This window comes from Rhinoraja longicauda, chromosome 1 (assembly GCF_053455715.1).
Source record: "Rhinoraja longicauda isolate Sanriku21f chromosome 1, sRhiLon1.1, whole genome shotgun sequence".
Taxonomy (NCBI): Eukaryota; Metazoa; Chordata; class Chondrichthyes; order Rajiformes; family Arhynchobatidae; genus Rhinoraja; species Rhinoraja longicauda.
In genome coordinates, this window is record NC_135953.1 from 139,753,462 (window position 1) to 139,763,641 (window position 10,180).

Below are 10,180 nucleotides of genomic sequence, written 5' to 3' on the forward strand. Positions count from 1 at the left end.
TTTGCTTGTCATATGTACTGAGGGGCAACTTTGGAATTCAGACTTGCAGCAGCATCACAGGTTTGTAAACACAGTACACCACAGATGGCATAATAAAAAACAAAAACAAAAAAAGTTCAAAACATTTTTAAAAAAAAAGCAATATTGGCGCAAAAACAAAGCAATGCCCTGAAGTCCCCAGTGCAAGCAATAGACAATAGACAATAAACAATAGACAATAGGTGCAGGAGGAGGCCATTCGGCCCCTCGAGCCAGCACTACCAATCAATGTGATCATGGCTGATCATTCTCAATCAGTACCCCGTTCCTGCCTTCACCCCATACCCCCTGACTCCGCTATTTTTTTTTAGATTTACAGATACAGCGCAGAAACAGGCCCTTCGGCCCACCGAGTCCGCGCCGCCCGGCGATCCCCGAACATTAACACTATCTTGCACACACTAAGGACAATTTTTACATTTACCCAGTCAATAAACCTACAAACCTGTACGTCTTTGGAGTGTGGGAGGAAACCGAAGATCTCGGAGAAAACCCACGCAGGTCACGGGCAGAATGTACAAACTCCGTACAGACGGCGCCCATAGTCAGGATTGAACCTGAGTCTCCGGCGCTGCATTCACTGTAAGGCAGCAACTCTACCGCTGCGCCACCGTGCCGCCTATCCTTAAAAGCTCAATCTAGCTCTCTCTTGAATGCATTCAGAGAATTGGCCTCCACTGCCTTCTGAGGCAGAGAATTCCACAGATTTACAACTCTCTGACTGAAAAATGTTTTTCCTCATCTCCGTTCTAAATGGCCTTCCATTTATTCTTAAACTGTGGCCCCTTGTTCTGGACTCCCCCAACATTGGGAACATGTTTTCTGCCCCTAACGTGTCCAACCCCTTAATAATCTTATACGTTTCGATAAGATCCCCTCTCATCCTTTTAAATTCCATTGTATACAAGCCTAGTCGCTTCAGTCTTTCAACATATGACAGTCCCGCCATTCCGGGAATTAACCTAGTAAACCTACGCTGCACGCCCTCAATAGCAAGAATGTCCTTCCTCAAATTTAGAGACCAAAACTGCACACAGTACTCTAGGTGTAATCTCACTAGGGCCCTGTACAACTGCAGAATGACCTCTTTGCTCCTATACTCAACTCCTCTTGTTATGGAGGCCAACATTCCATTGGCTTTCTTAACTGCCTGCTGTACCTGCATGCTTCCTTTCAGTGACTGATGCACTAGGACACCCAGATCTCGTTGTACGTCCCCTTTTCCTAACTTGACACCATTCAGATAATAATCTGCCTTCCTATTCTTACCACCAAAGTGGATAACCTCACACTTATCCACATTAAACTGCATCTGCCATGCATCCGCCCACTCACACAACCTGTCCAAGTCACCCTGCAACCTCATAGCATCTTCCTCACAGTTCACACTACCACACAGCTTTGTATCATCTGCAAATTTGCTAATGGTACTTTTAATTCCTTCGTCCAAGTCATTAATGTATATTGTAAATAGCTGCGGTCCCAGCACCGAGCCTTGCGGCACCCCACTAGTCACTGCCTGCCATTCTGAAAGGGACCCATTTATCCACTCTTTGCAGTCGGTAGTAACTCAGCAGGTCAGGCAGCATCTCTGGATAGAAGGAATGGGAGACGTTTTGGGTCGAGATCCTACTTCAGTCTTGACCCGAAACGTCACCCATTCCTTCTCTCCAGAGATGCTGCCTGTCCCGCGGAGTTACTCCAGCATTTTGTGTCGATCTTTGGTGCAATCTAGCTTCTGCAGTTCCTTCCAACACAAGACAGTTTGTAGTTCAGTTTAGTTGGTATTTGCAGTGTCCCATAAGCTGATAGAAACATGGAAAATAGATGCAGGAGGAGGCCATTTGGCCCTTCGAGCCTGCACCACCATTCATTGTGATCATGGCTGATCATCCACAATCAGCAACCCGTGCCTGCCTTCTCCCCATATCCCTTGATTACACTAGCCCCTAGAGCTCTATCTAACTCTCTTTTAAATCCATCCAGAGGATTGGCCTCCACTGCCTTCTGTGGCGGAGAATTCCACAAATTCACAACCCTCTGGGTGAAAGCGTTTCTTCTCACCTCAGATAGGGTGGTGGGAGGATGCTGTTCCTGAAACCAGTCAGGGTTTTCAGATGCCTACACGGTCCTCCTTGCAGCAGGACTGGAATGAGAGCAGAGCCGGGTTGGCGTGTGCTCTAGATGGCGCTGGCTGCGTTTTTGAGGCAATGCATCTTATTCAATCAGACAACCGATCCCCCTCCTAAACTCTGACTCGTCGTCATCCGTAATTCATCGAACAATGGTGGGCGTCATCGGCGAATTCATGGATGGACTTAGACAATAGACAATAGACAATTGGTGCAGGAGGAGGCCATTCGGCCCTTCGAGCCAGCACCGCCATTCAATGTGATCATGGCTGATCATTCTCAATCAGTACCCCGTTCCTGCCTTCTCCCCATACCCCCTGACTCCGCTATCCTTAAGAGCTCTATCTAGCTCTCTCTTGAATGCATTTAGAGAATTGGCCTCCACTGCCTTCTCAGGCAGAGAATTCCAGATTCACAACTCTCTGACTGAAAAAGTTTTTCCTCATCTCAGTTCTAAATGGCCTACCCCTTATTCTTCAACTGTGGCCCCTTGTTCTGGTCTCCCCCAACTTGGACCTGTGTCCGGCTGCACAGTCATGGGTAGAGAGTGAGGAGAGCAGGGGGCTCTGAGCACCACGGCCTTGAGGCACCCCTGTGTTAGGAAGTGTTATCGAGGAGGAAGTGTTGTTGCCAATTCGTACCGATTGTGCCCTGTTGATGAGGAAGTTGAGGAGTGGTCATAATTTTTTGGCTCATCGGTGTATGTAACATACCAACTTTTCCACTTGATGCCTCAGCTGATGAAAACTAGCATCCTATAAGTGTTCTTCACCACCACGTCCACCGAGCTTGTCGTTATCAGACAACTATGGATACGGGGAGGATGTTTCCATTAGTGGATCAGCTTAGGACCAGGGGCCATAGCATCAAACTAAAAGGGCGTACCTTTAGAAAGGAGGTGAGGAGGAATTTCTTTTAGTCAGAGGCTGGCGAATCTGTGGAATTCATTGCCACAGACGACTGTGGAGGCCAAGTCATTGGGTATGCTTGTTGGAGATTGACAGATTCTTGATTAGTATGAGTGTCAAGGGTTATGGGGGAAAAGGCAGGAGAATGAGGTCAAGAGGGAAAGATAGATCAGCCATGATTGAATGGTGCAGTAGGCTGAATGGGCCGAATGGCCTAATTCTGCTCCTACGACTTATGAACTTATGAATGAGGCTCTATGTTCAATAGAATTCCCTGAGCTCTGACCTTCATTACATACGTCTTGGCCTGATTTAACTTCCCAAATAACATCAATTTGCAATTATCTGCCTTTCCCTTGCCTATTTTCCCAGATCAATACTCTGTTGGAACCTGAGAAAAGCTTCACTATACCACCAATTTTAGTGTCACATGCAAACTTACCAAACATGCCATCTACATTCTCTTTTTTAAAATATTTCTATTTTTATTTTGATTTTCCAGTTCCATACATTCCGCAATGATACACATTCTCATTCACCTTAAACCCTCCTTAGTTAACAAATACTGCATATCCCAAAATAAAGCATACCACAGGTATTGGAAGCACTACAAGGATGGGTAATGACTTACTGTACATTTGATCATATCCAAAACTTAACTACACACAAAAACAAAAACAACTAAAACCAACATTTGGGGTATACCTCTATAATATTTCATCACTACTTCTGGAGCGGTATGAAATCAAGGAAAATTAGATAGGACACGGAAGTAGGATACAAAGACCCGCTTTTAACGAATGATGGCCGTACGGGCATGATGTACAACATCCATTTTTCCCACCTTTTCAAAAATATTCTCTGTTGCAATCTTAAAGCAAAAGTTATCCTTTCCATTATAAAAATATCATATACAATGTTAATCCAGTCATCCACATTAGGTTTTCCAGGTTTCAACCACTTCCTAGTAATAGCCTTCCTGCTGGCAGCACTTAAGATCTGGAAAAGATACTTATCTTTAATAGAAGCATTTTGTACTGGTAAAGCACCAAAATATAAAAACTCAAATTTAAATGGAATATCCATATAAAAAACTTTTTGTAAAACTTGATGAATCTCCTGCCAAAATGGGATCACTGATACACAAGACCAAAATATGTGAAACTGGTTTGCCTCAAGGCATCTACATTCTCATCCAAATAGTTTATAGGAACGATCTTGACTCCCATAGCCAGCGGTGGGCCTTCCTCTTCGGGGCGATCAAGCTCCTGCATCGGGGGGGGGGGGGGGGGGGGGGGGGGGAGGGGGGAGGGGGGGAGTCTCAGCTTCCCCGTGCTGGGCGATTGGACCCGGGTCGGGTTAATACCAAGTTAAACGAATCTCATCTGCCTGTGCATGATCCAAATCCCTCTATTCCCTGCACTCCCATGTGCCTATCTAAAAGACTCTTAAACGCCACAAACCTCTCTGCCTTGTGATGTCTTGAGAGGTCGGGAGCTTTTCTCTTGAAGGTTGGGAGGTGTGGGTGCCGGAAATGAAGACAGAAAAGTTCATGTTTTCAAACTTAAATTCCATATATTTAGTCTTTTCCAAAAACAGGTAAACTTAATTGTTTGCAGACAGGTACACAAAACCAAAACAGGTAGTTAAATCAAAACTGTAGCTTGCTGCCTTCTTACAAAATTATAACTCAAACACTGCTTCTCTCCCTGTCTGCTCCAGTCGTTGTCTCTCTCTTTAAATACACTGCTTCCCTTCCCTTTTAGCTCTCTCACTGAGGCAATCAGTTCATCTGGTTCAGCTGGGCAGCAATCAGTGTCAGCAGCAATCAGTGTCAGCAGGGCAGGCAGCCCTGTTGACTATGGGTTTTGTAGTCTTTTGCTGGCAGCCATGATGGTTTGTAGTCCTAGTTGCATCCACCGGGAGGAAATGTATCTCCCCTCTATGACTCTACCTCTCATGATATCAGAGCCTCCACCAACCACCACCGTACAGCGAGATCTGGGTGTCCGAGTGGATCAGTCACTGAAAGGAAGCATGCAGGTACAGCAGGCAGTGAAGAAAGCCAATGGAATGTTGGCCTTCATAACAAGAGGAGTTGAGTATAGGAGCAAAAAGATACTTCTGCAGTTGTATAGGGCCCTAGTGAGACCACACCTGGAGTACTGTGTGCAGTTTTGGTCTCCAAATTTGAGGAAGGATATTCTTGCTATTGAGGGCCTGCAGCGTAGGTTTACTAGGTTAATTCCCAGAATGGCGGGACTGTCATATGTTGAAAGACTGGAGCGACTAGGCTTGTATACACTGGAATTTAGGATGAGAGGGGATCTTATCAAAACATATAAGATTATTAAGGGGTTGGACACGTTAGGGGCAGAAAACAGGTTCCCAATGTTGGGGGAGTCCAGAACCAAGGGCTACAGTTTAAGAATAAGGGGTAGGCCATTTAGAACTGAGATGAGGAAAAACTTTTTCAGTCAGAGAGTTGTGAATCTGTGGAATTCTCTGCCTCAGAAGGCAGTGGAGGCCAATTCTCTGAATGCATTCAAGAGAGAGCTGGAAAGAGCTCTTAAGGATAGCGGAGTCAGGGGGTATGGGGAGAAGGCAGGAACGGGGTACTGATTGAGAATGATCAGCCATGATCACATTGAATGGTGGTGCTGGCTCAAAGGGCCGAATGGCCTCCACATGCACCTATTGTCTATTGTCTATTGTCACCCCTGGCAATGCGTTCCAGACACCCACTACACTCTGTAACAAACGTGCCCCAAGCATCTCCAATAAACATCCTCCCTCTCACCTTATAACTTTGCCCTCCAACGATGCCCTGGAAAAAAGGTTCTGACTGTCTACCCTCTCTATGCCTCTCCTGATCTTATATGCTTCTATCAATTATATAAATGATTTGATTTGATAAATGAACCTGATTTGATAAGGGAACTCAAGGTAAAAAAAGCCGTTAGGAGGCAGTGATCATAATATGATAAATTTTAATCTATGAGAGGGAGAGGGAGAAGGGAAAATCGGAAGTGTCAGTATTACAGTATAGCAAAGGGGATTACAGAGGCATGAGGCAGGAGCTGGCCAGAATTGACTGGAAGGAGACCCTAGCAGGGTAGACGGTGGAACAGCAATGGCAGGTATTCCTGGGAATAACGCAGAAGTTGCAGGATCAATTTATCCCAAAGAGGAGGAAAGATTCTAAGGGGAGTAAGAGGCACCCGTGGCTGACAAGGGAAGTCAAGGACAGCATAAAAATAAAAGAGAAGAATTATAACATATCAAAGAAGAGTGGGAAGCCAGAGGATTGGGACTCTTTTAAAGAGCAACAGAAGTTAACAGAAAAGCCAATAAGGGGAGAAAAGATGAGGTACGAAGGTAAGCTAGCCAATAATATAAAGGAGAATAGTAAAAGCTTCTTTAGGTACGTGAAGAGGAAAAAAATAATTAAGGCAAATGTGGGTCCCTTGAAGACAGAAGCAGGGGAATTTATTATGGGGAACAAGGAAATGGCAGACGAGTTGAACCGGTACTTTGGATCTGTCTTCACTAAGGAAGATACAAGCAATCTCCCAGATGTTCTAGTGGCTAGAGATCCTAGGGTGATGGAGGAACTGAAGGAAATTCACATTAGGCAGGAAATGGTGTTGGGTAGACTGATGGGACTGAAGGCTGATAAATTCCCAGGGCCTGATGGTCTGCATCCAAGAGTACTTAAGGAGGTGGCGCTAGAAATTGTGGATGCATCGGAGATCATTTTCCAATGTTCTATAGATTCAGGATCAGTTCCTGTGGATTGGAGGGTAGCTAATGTTATCCCACTTTTTAAGAAAGGAGGGAGAGAGAAAACAGGAAATTATAGACCAGTTAGTCTGACATCAGTGGTGGGGAAGATGCTGGAGTCAATTATAAAAGACGAAATTGCGGAACATTTGGATAGCAGTAACAGGATCGTTCCGAGTCAGCATGGATTTACGAAGGGGAAATCATGCTTGACTAATCGAATGGAATTTTTTGAGGATGTAACTAGGAAAATTGACTGGGGAGAGTCGGTGGATGTGGTGTACCTTGACTTTCAGAAAGCCTTCGACAAGGTCCCACATACGAGATTAGTGAGCAAAATTAGATCACATGGTATTAGGGGTAGGGTACTGACATGGATAGAAAATTGGTTGGCAGACAGAAAGCAAAGAGTGGGGATAAATGGGTCCCTTTCAGAATGGCAGGCAGTGACTAGTGGGGTACCGCAAGGCTCGGTGCTGGGACCGCAGCTATTTACAATATACATTAATGACTTGGATGAAGGGATTAAAAGTACCATTAGCAAATTTGCAGATGATACAAAGCTGGGTGGCAGTATGAACTGTGAGGAAGATGCTATGAGGTTGCAGGGTGACTTGGACAGGTTGTGTGAGTGGGTGGATGCATGGCAGATGCAGTTTAATGTGGATAAATGTGAAGTTATCCACTTTGGTGGTAAGAATAGGAGGGCAGATTATTATCTGAATGGTGTCAAGTTAGGAAAAGGGGAAGTACAATGAGATCTGGGTGTCCTAGTGCATCAGTCACTGAAAGGAAGCATGCAGGTTCAGCAGGCAGTGAAGAAAGCCAATGGAATGTTGGCCTTCATAACAAGAGGAGTTGAGTATAGGAGCAAAGAGGTCCTTCTGCAGTTGTACAGGGCCCTAGTGAGACCGCACCTGGAGTACTGTGTGCAGTTTTGGTCTCCAAATTTGAGGAAGGACATTCTGGCTATTGAGGGCGTGCAGTGTAGGTTCACGAGGTTAATTCCCGGAATGGCGGGACTGTCTTACGTTGAAAGACTGGAGCGACTGGGCTTGTATACACTGGAATTTAGAAGGATGAGTGTGGATCTTATTGAAACATATAAGATCATTAATTGATTGGACACACTAGAGGCAGGAAACATGTTCTCGATGTTGGCGGAGTCCCGAACCAGGGGCCACAGTTTAAGAATAAGGGGTAGGCCATTTAGAACGAAGATGAGGAAGAACTTTTCCAGTCAGAGAGTTGTGAATCTGTGGAATTCTCTGCCTCAGAAGGCAGTGGAGGCCAATTCTCTGGATGCTTTCAAGAGAGAGTTAGATAGAGCTCTTAAGGATAGCGGAGTCAGGGGGTATGGGGAGAAGGCAGGAACGGGGTGCTGATTGAGAATGATCAGCCATGATCACATTGAATGGCGGTGCTGGCTCGAAGGGCCGAATGGCCTCCTCCTGCACCTATTATCTATTGTCTATTGTCTATTGTCTCCCAACATTTTTAGAGAAAACAATCCAGCATTCTGGTACACCTCTGCACCTTCTCTGAAACCTCCACAACCTTCCTGTAAAAGGGCGACCAGAAATATTCCAGATGCAGTCTAACTAAAGTCCTAGATCGCTACATCATGACTTCCTAACTTAGAAACACAGATACAGAAAATAGGTGCAGGAGGAGGCCATTCAGCCCTTCAGCCCTTCGAGCCAGCACCGCCATTCATTGTGTTCATGGCTGATCATCCACAATCAGTACCCCGTGCCTGCCTTCTACCCATACCCCTTGATTCCACCTGCCCCGAGAGCTCTATCTAACTCTCTTTTAAATTCATCCAGTGAATCGGCCTCCACTGCCTTCTGTGGCAGAGGGTGGGTGTAGGATAGTGTTAATGTGCGGGGATCGCTGGTCGGCGCGGACCCGGTGGGCCGAAAGGGCCTGTTTCCGCGCTGTATCTCTAAACGAAACTAAACTAAACTAACCTACAAACCAGTACATCTTTGAAGCGTGGCAGAAAACAGGAGCTCTCGGACAAATCCCATGAGGTCACGGGGAGAACGTACAGACTCTGTACGGACAGCACCCGTGGTCAGGATCAAAGGTGGCGCTGTGAGGCAGCAACTCTACCACTGCGCCACCGTGCCACTCATCTTTTCTGACAGATTACATCACTGTTCCCAAATTCTCCAGTTTTGGTGTCCTCAGCAAACGTACTCATCAACCCACCTACATTTACGTCCAGGTTATTTATATATATCACAACCAGCAGAGCCCCCAGCACAGATCCATGTGGAATTCCACTGGCCAAACACCTCCAGCCAGAATATCTAACTTTCACCACAATTCTCTATCTTCCCTGAATTCTACCGCTGCACCATAGAGAGCATCCTAACATATGGCATCCCTGTGTGGTACCTCAGCTGCACGGAGGCAGAGAGGAAAGCTCTTCAGCGGGTAGTCCATAGAGCTCAGAGGACCATCGGAACACAGCTACCAGCCTTGGAGGGCATCTACAACACACGATGCCTCAGAAAAGCCACCAGCATCCACAAAGACTCTTCACACCCCTGCAACAGTCTGTTCGAACTTCTTCCATCGGGCAGACGATACAAGGCCTTCTACGCCCACACCTCCAGACTCAGGAACAGTTTAATCCCCAGGGCCATAGCTGCTATGAACCGGTCCTGCTGAGCCGGATGGTCACATCGCACAGATCTACTTGCACTTTATTCTGTCTTAAAACTGTTACAATTTGTTTTGTTGGGTTGTTGTTGTTTAAATTAATACTGACTAGCTAATTAAATTATTACATCGTATGGGAGGCGCATTCCCAATCTCGTTGTACCCCTGTACAATGACAATAAAGATATATTGTATTGTATTGTATTGTATTGTATTGTGTAAGCTAGTTCTGAATCCATACGACCATGTCAATGTGAATCCTGTCACACCTTAACCTTCTGGATCAGCATACCATGAGGGACCTGATCAAAGTCCCGACCAAAATCCATATGTACAACACCCACCGCCCTACCTTCATCTATCTTCTATGTCACCTCCTCAAAAAAACCTCAATCAAGTCGCCCCATTCCTTCTCTCCAGAGATGCTGCCATGTCCCACTGAGTTACTCCAGCATTTTGTGTCTCTCTTCTCCATCATTTTGGCTGCTTTCTTTGTGGTTTGCAGATCTTCTAAGCAGGCACAGGTCTGCCCACCACAACTCCAACCAAGAAACAAACACTCAGAGAGTTGTGAACCTGCGGAATTCTCTGCCTCAGAAGGCAGTGGAGGCCAATTCACTGGATGCTTTCAAGAGGGAGTTAGAT